We start from the raw sequence: 14,431 nt of genomic DNA, 5'->3' as shown, positions 1-14,431 counted from the left end.
ACCCCAAAGGAGAGCTCTGGGTGTCGGGATGGCCAGGCCACCCCAAACCATGGGATGTGGGATTCTTTAAGTGTGAACTGCCAAGCGCTTTTCCTGAGTTAGAACTGTCTTGTCTGCGTTCTGATCTGCTCTGGATGCCAGGTGACCTTCCTGAAGTTCTCCTGGAAGATGAGACAAGATGTTTTCTCCTTACCCTATTAAAGCCCTTGTTTTCAGAGCAAACAATAGGCTGCAAGAAAATTGTTTCAAGTATAAAAAGTACTTCAAATGGTCTCCAGATAATACTGGGGCTACTGGCTTTACCACCTTTGGAATTAGCAAATCTCTCATGCCATAGTTAAGGTACAGGAGAACAATAAAAACAGTAGGTTAATTTTGAAAGCTGTCTTAGGAGGATTTCTTTTGCCTTGAGCCAGGATGCGTAGAGCACAGCGATCCAGTCCCTGCTCCCAGGAGTTCATGTGGATGACTAGACGGACCTTGCTGGTTGGTGCAGAAGGAAATTGTCGAGCATGTTTTAAGTTGTGCTGGGAAGAGGCTCAGGACTGAGAAACCCTTTCTGTAGATGATGATGTATCCAGCATGACGTCCAGTGAGAGCGCAGTGACTTCACGTGAGGTTCTTTATGTATCTTCTCAGATCCCCGTTCTAAAAGGCTACTGTCCCAGACACCGTCCATCTCTGCCGGTCTCTGATTGCCTAATGGGAGTGGATTTTTCTGTCTACCTGCTCTACTTTTTATTATGCAAGCTTTGCTCAGTTCACAGTGAGCTGTTACCATGTCTGCATTTCATAGAATAACTCTGACCTGCAGCAAAGTTTCCTCTCCTTTTCCTCCCTCCACTTGAAGCAGTTTAATTGGAGACACATATGGTGACGTTGCAATATTAACCTTGGAATCATCTTCTCAAGCTAGGAGTCCCAACAGGGTTCTCCTGCGTATGAAGGAATGATGAGTCTATTTTCCATAGCACAGATAACAGAAAAGCAAATCAAGTATTTCTGTGACACAGTTTCCAGGTCCTAGGAGTTGAGGTCTCTTTTACATTAAGATTTTTGTTGTTTGTTGATAACTTTAATAAAGGTCATTCATTTAAGAATGTATAATTTTTTTAGGACTCCTGAACTCAGAGTTAAAATCAGCCATTTAAGGGATAATGCATTGCATACATCATTTATACTGTGTGCTAAGTTACTATGCCATGTGCTGTTTTAGTGTTTTGGGAAAATGAATAAAGTCTGTTCTTTAGCATAACAAAAAAAATAATAATAATAATTGAAAACAGGCCATTCAAAGAATGAGGATAGCTGATATATATACATATAACTGGGGAGAAAAGTGCCTTTAGGACAGGAGTAATTTGCTGTTATACTTGTCTTTGCCTTAAGGATCATCTTTCTGCACTTTCATGCAAGGTCACTTGAAACCCCTTAGAGAAAACTAATGTGTCCAAGTGTCCCAGTATTAGCCCTAAGTGGATGTGAGTTTGCTTCAGCTGCTCAGAGTGGATTTGGCAATGCTGATTTAAAGATGAACCCATCTGTCTAGATGTGACGACATATAATACTGCAGATTTAGGGTACAACATTTCCCCTTAACATATGTGTGTGATAATGATATATATAATAGGGAAAAATGTGTTTATTTGCTACAGAATTTCCTCCAGAGGAGGTTTTGTTGTTTTCAGGTTGAGAAAGCATCTAGATCACAGTTCATGCTTTATCACAAGAGTTGAGCTAAAAACAGCGAACTCAGGCAGTCTTAAAAGGAAATGCTGATTTTAAGATAGAGAGGGAGAGAAAATGTGGCATGCAAGTAGAACAAAGAGACAAGCACAAAGATTGCAGAGGGGATGGGGAAAGGTAGTTGGATATGAATAAGAACAAAGTACAATGACATATATGTATAAAAATGCCTTAGTGAAACACACTATACTATGTTGAGCTGGAGATATGGCTTAGTCGTTAAGGTGCTTGCCTACAAAGCTTAAGGACCCAGGTTTGATTTCCTAGTACCCATGCTTTACGTGGGTACTGGTGCATGCATAAGGTGGCACATGCACCTGTAATTTGTTTGCAGTGGCTGGAGGCTCTGACGTGCCCATTCTCTCCCTATCTGCATCTTTCCCTCTCTCTTAAATAAATAATTTTAAAAAGGAGATGTTATTTTTCTTTGTAACAGCACAAAGACTACGTTCACATAAACATCTAACTACTCAGGAGTATTTCCAAATTAAAATTAAAGAAACCAGGAAATACTGTGATTGGGCTTAAGGAGACATTCTGGAGGGAGAATCCTGACCCTTGCTGATTTACAGTGTAGCTTTCACTCCATAGCCACCTGCTACGTTCAGAGCCCCTGAACTTAGATTCTTCCTGTGGAGAATAAGGCTAGTAACAACAAAAACAAAAATGACAATGAATCCTAGCTCAAATTATTACAGTTAAAAAGCAAAAATTAAAGGCTTAGTTCAAAACATGATACAAATTAAGTGTTAATTCCAAGGATTTTGTTTGAGTGTGTGCACACACATGCTCGTGCATACACATGTATGCGAAAGACCCAGAAACTAAACTGACGCCATGGCAGGCTTCAGTAGGGTCCTGCCCTGGCTAGGCCTAAATTTCAAGTTCCCACTTAAGCCGAGGGCAACCACCCTGACATATGGTTGGGAGATACCCACCCAAGGGCCTGAGTCAGGCCCTAGACATGCCCAAGACATGCCTGAGACTTGCCCAACTTCTCGCTTCTTCCTGTCTGCCCCAGCCAATCAGAAGCATACAAATGTTACTGCTGCTTGCTTAGCCAATCACAATGGAGATTACCTAATCTGCCTGGAGTCCCCCTAGCTCCTGCCCACCCACTTTGCCCACCAATATCCTAAGCCAATCTGAAGGGTACAAGTGTAGTTACTGTTTAAATCAACCAATCATGTACCCATCCCCTTCTTTGTTCAAATCCCTATAAAAACCCTACCCTCCTGCTTTCCGGGGCTCTTGTAGAGATCCACTGCGTTGGTGATGACAAAAGTCTGAGTTTAGGCCCGAAATAAAGCTCCTTGCCTTTGCATATGTGTTTGGTTCTCTGTGGTGGTCATTGGGGGTGCCAAGAACTGGGCATAACAGTATGTACATTGGCAGTACTGTGGATAGAACCCAGAGCTCCAAGTGGGCTAGGCAAGCACTCTACCGCTGAGCTACATACCCAGCTTTCTTGGTACTTTTTTTTTTTTTTTTTTTTTTTTTTTTTTTTACTTTGACACATATTCACAGGAACTTGCACATCCTGGCCTTAAACTCATTTGGTAGCCCCGGCAGATTTGTACTTGTGATCTTCCTGCTCAACCTCAGGAGTAGTTGGAGTCACAGGCCCGTGCTGCCAGAGCCAACTCCAATTAGCTATTGTGGAAAGATATACTCAGGAATCCAAAGTATTCATTCACGATCTTAGGTGCTATGCACAGTGTCTTGGGAAAGAAAGAGCTGATAACTGTTGCACTTGCGATCTGAAAGGTGATGGGCAAAATCCATCATATCAACAAAATGAACGAATGATACAGGACTCATCTGACAATGGCCAGTGTGAATGAGGAGGTTCAGCCCCAGCAGAAACCCTTGGCTACTCTCCAGGGTCTGCATCCTCTGAAAGGACTCAATGAATGTTTTCTGTGCATGTGAAGCATGTTCATTTGGAGGGAGATCTGACTGCACTGAGCACATGAGATAATTCCAGGGAGGAGGGCCAGGACTGAGAACTTCAAAAACAGGAGGGCATTTATAGCAGACAACTTCAGGTCGCTGAGATGAACTTCCAGACCAGACACAGTTATGAAAGAAGGAATATTTATTGAAACTTACAGATCCAGGGGAAGTTCCATAATGACAGAAGTTGGGCCCCTCTTAAAGGAACTAGAGAGAAAGAGACAGTGAGAGAGAGAGAAAGAAGCCTCCCTCCCCCCCCCCCCCAAAAAGCTACACCACACACAAAGCACAACTTAAGAATTCCAGCTGGAACTTGGGCACTTTGCATATCTTTAGCCTGGAATTCCAAATCCACCACCCCACATTAGGGCTAGACCCTAAGATCCACCCAGTGACATCTCTTCCAGCCAGGTAGCTGGAAAGCTAAGAAGCTTTAATAAAACTCCTGACTCTATTGAGGGACATTTATTCAAACTACCACAGCATTTCAAAACAATCTCTCCCTCTATAGCACATCAGACTGAGAGAGGAGAGCTGTGGTGTCAATGGGACGCTAAAACAAATGCAGGAAGACCATGGATTGTGCTTCGTGTGCTCAGTAGTCTGAAGTTTTCTACTTCAGACCATCAGGTGTGGAGAGCCTTTTTTAACTAGGTGGCAAGCACAGTGTTTGAGTAGCATCCAGGTTTACTGGTTTGAGATGTGGGTTCTAGCAACCTCTTTTAGTTTTATTCTGGGGAGAAGGAGGATCTTTGCTACCCTGTAAGATATACAACTAGAGAGATGATGTAAACAGTAAGTAGCCTATAAAAGGACTATCAAGGTCAAATAGAATGTTTCAGTGTAGGGTACCAGAATGTTGCACGTAATAAGATCACTTCTTTCTCTTAAGCCTGGGAAGGAAACATTGGTGGGGGGAAGTAGGAGTTGGGGGAAAGTAAAGAAAGAGTGAAGATGTCTACAGCCCAATGTCACCCTTTATCAAATATGACCTTGTGTATACAGAGTAGTACTCTCTATTATGTCGAGGGCAAAGGGGTCAGGATATATTCTTGCTCACTAAGCCTGCTAAAGCTTATCTGGTAAGATAAAAACTGGCACACCTCCCCGCCAAATAGCTACCTCACTTGGAAAAGGAGTTTTTATACTTGGTTGACTGATCCTTGCTATCACTGCAGTTCTTGATAGCCAGTACAGGGCCTTCTGCATGCTAAGCAGATGTTCTACCACTGAGCTAAATCCCCCAGCAGTTGTGATTTAAAGATTTTGTGATGACAAAATTACCCTAGAGTATCCTAGTGAACCCTAATTGCTCATAAAAGGGGAAACAAGGTGACTTACCAATGCACATGTGTGATTTACTTACACAGCACCACCATCACTTTGTGAACATAGAGGTAAGGACTGGGGAGACTCAGGCACAGACTAAGGAATGTCAGAAGCCCCCAGAATGTCAAAGAACTAAGTAATACATTCTCCTCTATAAATTCCCAGGAAGTATGATCTTGTGGGTAAATCAGTTGACACAAAAGATACTAACTTGAGACTTTTGGGTTTTTATCTGTGATAGAATAAATTTCTTTTAGGTCATCTAATCTGTGATAAGTTATTATGCAGGAAACTAATACAACACAGCCAAACTCCTCTTATTATTAGCCTATTATGGATTTTGTGGTTATGTTTTCTCATTATTTCTATTTTCTTAAACTCATTCTCAGACATTACAAAGTTATCATTTTTCCTTTCTTTTCAGTTAAGTTATGTGCCATTATAAACAAGCTTTCTTTGGCTCACTTTTAGAATAGTAAGTCATAAAAACTATGTATATCAGTCATCAATGAAGTTCTCAAATAATTTTTTCCATGGAATAAATATTTATCAAACAGCATCCCAATTAAGTCATGTAATTATACCCTGAAGAGATGTGATTTTCAAATTTATTATCTCAAAACTGTATACTACAGATGTTCAACTTTTAATGTGTATCTATCTGGAAAATGATAAAGTATCTGAATCACAAAAGATGTTAGACAAAATGTAATAAACAATTTGAATATTTACAACATGGTGTTGTGTTCCATGAGAGTTATGTGAGTAGAATCAGATTCAAAGATGATCTGACTGAAGTCTGTGTAATTAAATAATACAAGTTGTGTTCTCCCCAGGGCCATGAAGAACTCTGAGACTTTCATCTGTGCACCAGATTGTAAATCAACTGCTTCAGTGCTCCGAATGGTACCTTAGTGACCAAGAAAGGTACATTAAGCATCCCTGAGTAGCTGTCATTGACAAGAAGCTTTTGTATTGGTGCTATATTTCATTCATATATGGCACAAGCCATATTTCTGAAGTCCCCATAAAGTCTAGTTTTAAAATGATGAAGTTCACATCTCTACAGTAAGTAAAGGCTTCCATTTCCTTGCAGGATGACTGGGCCCAGTGTGGACATTTCTCTCTCTCTCTTTCTCTCTCTCTCTCTTTTTCTCTGTGATCTCCAAAACCCTGCGAGCTTTATATATTGATTCATGATGTTCATTCTGGTTTTGGGGGAGGGCTTAAAGTTTTCAACTATACTAGCTATGTGCAGCTAAATTTACCAAGGAGAGAAGCCAGAAGTGATATGTTAGTGACTCTGTGATAATGGGCCTTTCATGTTCAGGGTTATGACTTAAACTGCAGATTTTCTCTTACCCGACAAAGATTTTTTCTATAGTCTTCACCAGGACACAATATTTGACCTATGCTCGTGTTATTCTTCTATTAATAAATATTGAGTATGTCAAAGCATGCTTTGAAACAATGAGAGTCACTGGGGTATAAGCTTGTCCTTGGTTGACATGTCTAACTTTGTTTAACCAGGCTCCAGTTAAAGTCCAACATGAGCCTGTCTCTTATACTAGGGTAGAATGTGTGCTACACAAGAGCGCAGTAAGGGCTCTGGCTCTTTTGCAACCTTAGATATCATCTCATGAACTGAGCTTCCACTTGGAATGCTGACAGTCACCTGACCCTGACTACTTAACTCTAAGAAATGCTCAAAACCTTTCCTGTCCAGTCAAGCCTGGAACTCGTTTTGTAAAATGTCATGGAAAAAATTTTTAAAAAAATTTGCTTATTTTTATTTATTTATTTAAGAGCAACAGACAGAGAGAGAAAGAGGCAGAGAGAGAGAGAGAGAGAATGGGTGGGCCAGGGCCTCCAGCCACTGCAAATGAACTCCAGACAGGTGGGCCCCCTTGTGCATCTGGCTAAAGTGGGTCCTGGGAATTCAGCCTTGAACCAGGGTCCTTAGACTTCACAGGCAAGCGCTTAACCGCTAAGCCATCTCTCCAGCCCAGGAAAAAAACTTTTTAAATGTCATGGAATTTCAAAATTTTGGGGTAATTTTATTTGGGGGGATGTATAGAAGATTTTAAAGAAAAATGTAACATTTAGGAAAATGTTATTCACTCGCTGCAGACACAATCCACCGGTTGAGTTCGTGCACCCAGGCCCCAGCAACTTGCTGACGCCGGCACCATGCCCTACACACACCCAGCACTGACCCCGGAGCAAGAAGGAGCTGTCTGCCATCGCTCAGCGCACTGTGGCTCGGGGCAAGGGCATCGTGGCTGCAGATGAGTCTGCTAGAAGCTTTGCCAAGTGACTGCAGTCCATTGGCACTGAAAACACTGAGGAGAACCGGTGTTTCTACTGCCAGTTGCTGCTGACCACTGATGATCACGTGAATGCCTGCTTTGGGGGGGCGGGGTCATCCTCTTCATGAGACGCTGTGCCAGAAGGAGGACGATGGACGTCCCTTCCTCCCAGTTACCAAATCTAAGGGTGGCCTATGGGCATCACGGTGTAGACAAGGATGTGGTACTCCCTGGCAGGAACTAACGGAGAGACCACTACCTAAGGGCTAGATAGGCTGTCTGAGTGCTGTGCTCAGTACACGAACGATGGAACTGATTATGCCAAGTGGTGCTGTGTGCTGATGATTGGGCGGCACACCCCTCTGCCTCTGCCCGCATGGAAAATGCCGACGTTCTAGCCTGTTATGCCAGCATCTGCCAGCAGAATGGCATTGTGCCCATTGTGGAGCCTACTTACAAGGCTCTGAGGGACCACCACATCTACCCGGAGGGCACCTTGCTAAAACCCATCATGGTCGCCCCAGGCCATGCTTGTACCCAGAAGTTTTCACAGGAGGCGATTGCCACGGCAACTGTCACAGTTCTGGGCCACACAGCGACCCCTGCTATCCCTGGGGTCACCTTCCTGTCTGGAGGGTCTAGTGAGGAAGAGGCATCCATCAACCTCACTGCCATCAACAAGTGCCCTCTGCTGAAGCCCTGGGCCCAGACCTTCTCCTATGGCCCAGCTCTGCAGGCTTCTGCTCTGAAGGCCTGAGGGGGGTGCGCAGAAGGAGAACCTAAAGGCTGCCCAAGAGGAGTATGTCAAGCTAGCGCTGGCCAGCAGCCTGGCTTTTCAAGGAGAGTACAGCCCAAGTGGTCAGGCCCGGGCTGCAGCCAGTGAGTCCCTCTTCATCTCTAATCATGCTTACTAAGCTGGGGTGGTCTAAGGCTGCCCCCTCCACAAACACTCCAGGCCCCTGTCTTCTCATGCACTCTTGGAGAAGGGCCTCATGGGACTCCAGGCTTCTTCCATCACTCTTATGGCCCTTGTGACTTTGGTGTGTGGTGTTGTCTGTGAACACTAACTCCACCTCCCTTTCTAGCCCACTGCCAATAAACAACTATTTAAGAGGGGGAAAATAAGATTTTTAAAAAAAGTGTTATTCACTTTAAAGCTATGGAAGGTAAATGATAAAATGTTCAATGCAAGGTGTTTACATATAGGACAATGTTTTGGATATGTCTAGAATGACTTGTAAAAACTTTTTATCTGAAAGGTAGGGTGGCCGTGAACAGATTCTCTACAGTCTGCGTATTGAAAACAAGTAGCACGGGTCCACTCTTTGTACGTTGATGTGTGTATGTGTGTCTGTGTGTAGAAGCACATGTGTGTGTGCAACGTGTGCACGTGTGAGCAGGAGGAGGTGGAGGCCAGGCCCTGGTTGCTTTCCGCAGTTGCTCTCCACCCTATTCCGCTAGGCAAGGTCTCACTGAACCTACAGTGAGTGCACTGAGTCCCCAGGCCAGCTAGCCAGCAAGCCCCAGGGATTTCCTGCCTCCACTTCCCTGGTGCACAGATTGCAGGCGCACATTGCCACAGCTAGCACTTTAACATGGGTGCTGGAGATTTGAACTCAGGTCCTCTTGCTTACTTGGCAAGCACTTTACCTAGTGAGCCATCTTCTCTGCTCCCAGTTTCACTGTTAGAACAATACCAATAAAAACAACAACATGCCTATTTTGCCTCAGGAAGTGTCAACTTTGTCAGGACAAAAAAAAAAAAAAAAAAAAAAAGAAAAGAAAAGAAAAGAAAAAGAAAGCAGAAAGGATTCAGGACCTTGCTGGCTTGTGTTTCCTTCTGCTGACCTGTTATTCAAGTGTTGTGTGATTTACTCACTTGGTCATGCAGTGATGCGAAATGAACATCAGACTTACTGATGTTGATGCCTTCTTCTACAGTCAAGTGTATTTCTTGCATCTTTAGGTGTTATACCCACACTTCCACAAAAGAAAACACAGGAATTTTTTTCCATTCATTTCCTCTATGTGAGCAAAATTGTTTAAATTTGAGTGCAATTGTTAGTTTATATAATAGTTTGAATATATCCCCCCCCACCCAATAGATTCAGGAATTTATTAAAACTTCTGGGATTTCTCGCCACCTGGATGGAGGAGGTATCACTGGCAGATCTTAGGGTCCAACCCCAATGTGTGATGGTGGATTTGGAATTTCAATCTAAAGATATGCAAAGGGCTGAGTTCTACCTTGAATCCCTAAGTGAGCTATGTGGTGTGGCTTTTGGCTTCTCTCACTCTGTGCTTGGTCCTTTGAGGGGGGGTCCAATTTCTTTTGACATTATGGAAATTCCCCTTGATCTGTAAGCTTCAATGAATATTCCTTCTTCAATAACTGTGCCTGGTTTGGAAGTCCATCTCAGCAATATGAAGCTGTCTGCTACAGTTTATTATTGTCATTTTGGTAAATGTTACGGGTTCAGTAATGCCAGAAAGCATTTGTACACAGTAGGTTTGTAGGTATACAATATGCTTGTAAAGCTGACTGTATGAAGCATGTAGCAAATTATTTCAAAAGCTAATAAATATTTTTGTCCTTCCTCTGTCACCTTACTCAACGAAACAAGCAGCAAGGCAGAACAAAACAAATGCTGACCAAAAGAAAACCTTCTAAACTGTCCTTCAATATTCTATATGCAACTGTCTATTATTATAGATAGAACTAACTCTTCTATCTATAACAGAGGCCCAGAGAAAATAAATTCAAATGTAAAAAACAAAAACTGTTCCCCTTCTGTAGTTTGAGAAAGCACAAGTGTTATCTTATTTCCTGATTTATGATGAAAGGAACTAATGTTAGCAATGAACTATCTCTGACTCTTAGACATCCTAACTTGCAACTAGGGGAAGTTACTTAACTGTTCTATGCTGCCGATTTCCTCATTAATAAAATTATAGTGCATCTGTGCAACTTAATTTCCTCCATGACACTTTCCTATTGTGACTGATGCTATTATTTTATTGCCTGAAATGAGCCCTGCCCAAAATGAATATCTACTTAGAGATGCAGCCTTGCTAATACTGTAGAAAAAATTCAATGGGTATGCTACACTATTTAATTAATGTCTATTAATTATATAGTTATATACAACCATAGTAGATTTATTCAACACAGTATTATTATAACTTATTTCAAAGAGGTTTTGAAATATTGACTCAATAGTATAAAATATTTTGGATATCTTTCTTGTACAAAGAGAAGCTTTACTCCTTTTTTTAAAATTTTTTATTTTTTGGTTTTTCCAGGTAGGGTTTCACTCTAGCTCAGGCTGACCTGGAATTCATTATGTATTCTTAGGGTGGCCTTGAACTCGGCAATTCTCCTACCTCTGTCTCCTGAGTTCTGGGATTAAAGGCATGTGCCACCACACCCAGCTATTACTCCTATTATTATTGCTTATTCTTGGTAGAACACATCTTCTGGCAAAGACCTATTCTAGGGCTCAGTTTCTGCTGCAGTACAATGCTGCTTAGCAAGTCAACATCTAATTTACTAGCTGACATACATCCTTGAGTCTCTTTAGACATTTCCAAACCTCTTGCTTTCATCACAACAAAATGAATATCTTTCCTTGTTGGTAAATAGACAGGTTTCAGGTGATTACTGTGTAAGCCTGTAAGCCTTGATTTTCAAATGTATATTTTAATTAATTTCTTCTCTAACTCTCTCCATTTGTGTATTTTTTTCTTCTCATAGGTTTGCAGTATATTCTAGGGAAAATCTACATTTTGAATAATGAGGATGTTAAAACAAGCAAGATTTGAACATGACCTTAATAGCATCTTTCATATGCTGAATCAAGCATGACATATATCACAATTAAGATCAATTTGCATTTTCTCTTCAGTCTTCACTTGAACCATGAAAATCATGGCAAGAGATTTTCCCTGCCATGCTCAATGAATATATGAGGAACACAATGTCATTAACCAACATCCCACTGAGTATCAATTTTTTAATTTAGACAATTCCATTTTAGCAACCAATCCATAAACATTTAATTAGTTAATACACAATTAATTAAAAATAAATTAAATGTAAAAACTGATTATCACACAAATATTCTGCAATGAAGAACCAATAAGTATAAGCTTGACATGTGAGATATTCTAAGTCATCATTAAAATTAAATTAAAATAAAGTACAAAGTTAAAAGGATTTAACTTAAGTTGGAAAGGAGGTAACCAAAAATGGCAGGGCTAGAAATATACACTTGTGGGTCTTCCAGTTAAGATGGCAGCATAGGAACCATGCCAAAGCAGCCTAGGGGAGAAAAAGCCAAAAAAAAAAAAAAAAACCCAGCAAAATACACTATTCTACTAAATTACCAACGGCAGCAGAGAAGTAGGAGAGATCCAGAGCATCCAGAGCCCACATAGGCAGACAGAAGCAGCTCCAGCAGCTGCGGCACCAGGTCTGTGGGGCCACAGCCACAAGGCTGGGCTTCAGTCAAAGGAAAAGCCAGGTGAGGAGATTTTCCACTCACACGAGAGCTCTTCACAAACTCAAGAAATGTGGAGAACCGCAGTGAACAACAGAGGAGCAGATCACGAGGTAGAGTATCACGGGGACCAGTGGAAGAACTAGAGCCACCATCGACAGTCTCCCTTCTCTCACCACCAGTGCAAGCACCAGAGACCAGGGGAAGGGAGATCACAGCACCTAGCCCTGGCGACCAGAGCAGTGATCCAATGACCCACCCAGCCTACTTGACCCCACAGTGCACCCAAGAGGGACCTAAGCAGGAGCACAGCATAACTGAGACAAAAATCATCCCAAAAGGTAACTGGGATTATACCAGTTCAGTACTGCCAAATAAGACTGGTATATAGGCCTCAAACGGAAGTGCTAATTGTACCTTCCATATCAGGATAAATAATAGGTTAAATCTGATGGACAGTTGGATTTGCCATTCTTTTTGTTGTTGTTGTTCATTTTTTATTTATTTGAGAGTGACAGGGAGAGAGAGAGAGAAAGAGGCAGAGAGAGAGAGAGAGAGAAAGAGAGAGAGAGAGAGAGAGAGAGAAAGAGAGAGAGAGAGAGAGGCAGAGAGAATGGGTGCACCAGGGCTTCCAGCCACTGCAAATGAACTCCAGATGTGTGCGTCCCCTTGTGGATCTGACTAATGTGGGTCCTGGGGAGTTGAGCCTTGAACCAGGATCCTTAGGCTTCACAGGCAAGCGTTTAACTGCTAAGCCATCTCTTTAGCCCAGAATTTCTCCATGGAAGAGAATTTTCTCTTCTTGGAGACACACTTTTTGCCTGTGTCTTCTGGTTCATTTACCATTTTCTCCTTAGACGACTTTTTCCTCTTGGGAAGACTGGTGCTGCCACTAGCCTCCTCCTCAGGGTCACTAACCAACTCCTCCTTGGAAAAAGCTTTCTTTTTCTTGGGCTTAGGAAGAACGACAGGTGAATCTTCCATTCCATTTTCCTGAGGAACCTCCTGGGGCTTTTGTTTCTTTTTCTTTTTAGGTTTTTCACATGTCTCCTCACACTCTTCTGGTGTACTACTGTTGTTTTCTGAAGATGCCAGGGCCAGTGCAGCCAGCCGCTTTTTTTCCTTCTTTAAGCGCTTCTTCTCCTGTTTCTCCAGTTTCCTGGTGATCTCAGCAGCCGCTTCCTCTGCCTGAACCACTGCTTCCTTCATGACATCTAGATGTCATGAAGGAAGCAGTGGTTCAGGCAGAGGATTTTCCATTCTTAAATAAGCTATATTTTGGGCTTGTTATTTGTTGCTTCTTGATTTATACTGGCTTTGTTTCCTCTTCTGTTGCACATTAGGGAAGGGTCCCACTTGGTCACAAGCTGACTTGGAACCCTCAACAGACCAGAAATCTTAACCTCCTTGTTGACAGGATTAAGGTTGTGGAGTGCCATATACCCTAAGGGACATTTAGAAGATCTGGCTGTCATAATACCTGGCCTTGAATAAATACTCTGCTGTTTTTAATTGAAAGTGTATATTGTTTAGTTAAATTTAAGAATCTGCCTGGATTTTGTTCCACTCAGCCTACTTGAATACTCTCATAGTAGGCAAACCCAACACTTAGGGACACTTTTATAAATACTCTGAGAGTCTTGAGAGTCACACCTAGCACCTTAAGCTCCTACCCTGAAGATATATAACATCAGATTGATACATCTAATAATATTGCAGTACTAGAAAATCCAAGCATTAAATTAATCCAAGACAAAACCTGGAAAGAAACTCTCCTCGCCATATTATAATTAAATTACCAAACATACAAACCAAAGAAAAAATATTGAAAGAAGTTAGAGAGAAAAATCATGTTACCTACAAAGGCAAGCCCATCAGGATCACAGCAGATTACTCAACACAAACTTTAAAAGCTAGAAGGGCATGGAGTGATATATTCCAAGTTCTGAAATATAACAATTGTTAACCAAGGTTACATTACCCTGCAAAGCTATCCATTCAAATAGATGGAGAAATAAGGACATTCCACAACAAAAACAGGCTAAAGGAATATTTGAAGACAAAATGAGCTCTACAGAAAATACTTGAAAGAATCCTCCATGCTAAAGAGAAAGAAAAGCACACATACAAGGAACCTGGAAAAAACAAACAATACTCAAAACAAAAGAGCAAAAGTAAAATCAGAAGAACTACAAAAAATGGCAAAAATAAATACATATTCAATAATATCTCTTAATACCAACAGCCTCAATGCCCCAACCAAAAGACATAGGTTTGCAGACTGGGTTAAAAAGCAGGATCCTTCAATTTGTTGTCTATAAGAAACTCACCTTTCTACAAAGGATGGACATTATCTTAGGGTGAAAGGTTGGAAAACAGTGTTTCAAGCAAATGGGCCTAGAAAACAGGCAGGGGTTGCTATCCGAATATCTGACCAGGTAGAATTCAGTCCAACATTAGTTAAGAGAGATAAGGAAGGTGACTTTATATTAATTAAAGACACATTCCAACAGGAGGACATTATAATCCTAAACATATATGCACCTAACATGGGGGCTCCCAAATACATCAAACAAACACTATTAGAACTAA

General features: G+C 41.6%; 1 protein-coding gene and 1 pseudogene across 2 annotated transcripts in view; one reads left to right on the top strand and one right to left on the bottom strand.

Annotated features, from left to right (window-relative positions):
* Window positions 1-14,431, bottom strand: part of Prkg1 (protein kinase cGMP-dependent 1) — a 1,244,729-nt gene that overhangs the window by 72,830 nt on the left and 1,157,468 nt on the right. The window lies entirely within an intron of this gene.
* LOC105943718 lies at window positions 7,222-8,290 on the top strand (annotated as a pseudogene).

The sequence above is a fragment of the Jaculus jaculus genome, chromosome 1 (assembly GCF_020740685.1).
Source record: "Jaculus jaculus isolate mJacJac1 chromosome 1, mJacJac1.mat.Y.cur, whole genome shotgun sequence".
In the NCBI taxonomy this organism is placed as follows: domain Eukaryota; kingdom Metazoa; phylum Chordata; class Mammalia; order Rodentia; family Dipodidae; genus Jaculus; species Jaculus jaculus.
The sequence above is the reverse complement of the archived record's forward strand: the minus strand, read 5'-3'. Positions and strand labels throughout refer to the sequence as shown.